This window comes from Otolemur garnettii, unplaced genomic scaffold (genome assembly GCF_000181295.1).
Source record: "Otolemur garnettii isolate 467f Iridium unplaced genomic scaffold, OtoGar3 scaffold00234, whole genome shotgun sequence".
Taxonomy (NCBI): Eukaryota; Metazoa; Chordata; class Mammalia; order Primates; family Galagidae; genus Otolemur; species Otolemur garnettii.
The window spans coordinates 593,804-596,426 of record NW_003852629.1 but is presented as its reverse complement, the minus strand read 5'-3'; positions in this window follow the sequence as shown (position 1 = coordinate 596,426).

Sequence of the window (2,623 nt, the reverse complement as noted above, 5' to 3'; positions counted from 1 at the left end):
AAGACCGGTGCTGTGAGCTGTTGAGTACTCAGTCCCTTACATTTCACACAGGGGCTCTCCCTGTGCAGTGACTACACCATTGCTGCTGTTTATCAAGATGTATTAACTGTGAGTCCTGCTTACAGTTTTGCCCACGGACTGCTGATCTGGTCTCACAGATGCTGCATATTTGTTACTCTCACTACAAGATTATGAATTACCCAGAGTTTAAGCAGTGTGCATACTGTGTTCACTTGCCTTCTGATTATTTTCCAGCTTAAACATAGGTGTTTACAGACTGAACTCAGCTCAAAAACTAAGATGGAATTCAAATGAACAGACCATTCTGATCCGTGAGACAAGCCTAGCACTTCTGGGAAGTGCTGCATTCTGAGGCAAAGACAAATTTGCTGAGGCTGCATCACTGGAGTCCTTGTCCTCACCATCACTGATGCTTCACTCACAGCGAGCACCAGGCTCTGAGCTCCTCTTCGGAATTTAAGTAGCCTTCCTGAGGTCACGTGGGAAAATGAAAAGTCTAAATTAGAACCAGGTTCTAACTCCAGAAACCCTGCTCTGAACTGTTAGGTTATACTGCCTCTAATGGCTATCCACAGTAGATGGAGGGTCTGAAAGCATCACATTCGTAGACCATTAGATTAGTTAAATAGATACCTAGGCAGCTCCCAAGCTTGCAATACTGTTAAGCTTCTGTGACTATTCAATCATCAGATGGTTTAGACCAAACGCAGTGAGCTCCTGAATTCTGTGATGCTGATTCCTTTGGGTTTAATGCTGCCTTTATCTAGTTTGCCTGAAGTCAGGACACAGCCTGAGCACAGCATCAACTGGCTGGCACCATAATCTGGTAGGTGGCACACATCTACTCCAGAACAATCACGGGCAGTTATAATAGTAAGCTTCCAAAAATGCCCTAGATACTTTTTATGCAGGTGAAAAGCTGCCAATATGGTTAGAAAGAGTCTAGGGCAAGCAATCACCAAGTTTTCATTTAGTATTTACTTCCCTCCAATTGATTGATTGATATTTGGCTATCTGGAATTTAAAATATCTCCACAGAAACAATCTCAAGCCATCAAACAACAACAAAAAACAAGGAAAAAAAACCCACAATACTTCATCAAACTCCTATGCAGCTGAGGAATGATCCTTGAAGTCTACAGAGCATGAGATAGAAAAGCAGGTGAGTGCTCGGCACCTGTAGCTCAGCGACTAGGGAGCCAGCCACATATACCGGAGCTGAAGGGTTCAAATCCAGCCCAGGCCTGCCAAACAATGAGAACTAGAATCAAAAATAGCCAGGCGTTGAACTAGAAGCACGTTAAAGTCTTACCCCCACCTCTTACTCTAATTTCTATGCCCTCTCTCACCCCAGCCAAGAACAGAGAGTGTCCAGGGCAGGAAACAGACGTGTGCGGTACATGCAGTGGCATCAGCTCTGGCAGAACAGGCTACAGCAGCTTCTTAGAAGGAAAAGTGAAATGTAATAAAATAGGACCTACCATATCACCCTGGGAGACCAGAAACAAAACAGTTAAAATAGCAATGTCTGGCAGTTTTAAAATCATCTCATTTCTTCTGGATGGTGACATTAATATTTGGCTATATAACCTAAGATACAGAAACCTATGGCAGGAAGGGAAAGTTGCTGTCATACTGGACATACAGCTCCTACTCTCCATTATAACCTAAACCACACTGTGCTGAAACCACGCCATGTTTAACCACGTGACATGGGGAAATCCAGGAAACACTGGCCAAAATACTACTAGTAAAATATAAGTAGTTGCTACAATCATACTTTCAGTCTTTTCTCTTAAAAATGTTATCTAATTGCTCTCAAGGTGCATAGCGTTCACTGTAATGCCAAAAGTTACCTAGCATCTTTACTTGAAATCTCTACAGCCACACTAATGACACCAAGAGCAAATCTTCTCACCCCTCATTTCCATGTTTTCTTCACTAAGAAACAAAGTAGGTCATAACAATATTAATTATATCAATGGCTCAGTTTAATGAATGTTTGGTATATGCTAGAAAAACGTACTATCATTAGCCCTATTCATAAACAAGGAAACAGGCACAGAAAGTTACCTGTCCAAGGTCATAAAGTTACTAGAACTAAGCTTTGAATACAGGAGTCTGACTCTGGAGCCACTGTTTCTAACCTTTATGTCCTATTACTTCTTTCAACCTCTCATTATCCTATCAAATCATCCTAGATACACAAAACTGAAAGGGGTCTTTTTTGCCTTGTATCACTGAGTTATTAGATTTTACACTTCTGATGAACAAGAACCATTCATTTTCTATTTTTCTACTTTTGCTTATGTATAATGTAGGCACTAGGCTAGTACTAAACTTAGAATCTATACCCAAATACTTGATTATTGTCAAGTCAAGCTTTAAGTGATTAGCAGTACACTTCTCATTTTCCTGTGAGTTTTAATAGGTTTTTGGCATTGCTCTAGTGAAACAGTCTTGGTGACACTGTTTTATGGTATCCAATGTGTTGACAGCAATCTGGCAGATTAACGCTATAAAAAGTTAACCAGGCATCCTCAAACTACGGCCCGCAGGCCACATGCGGCCCGCCTAGGACATTTATCCAGCCCGCCGGGTG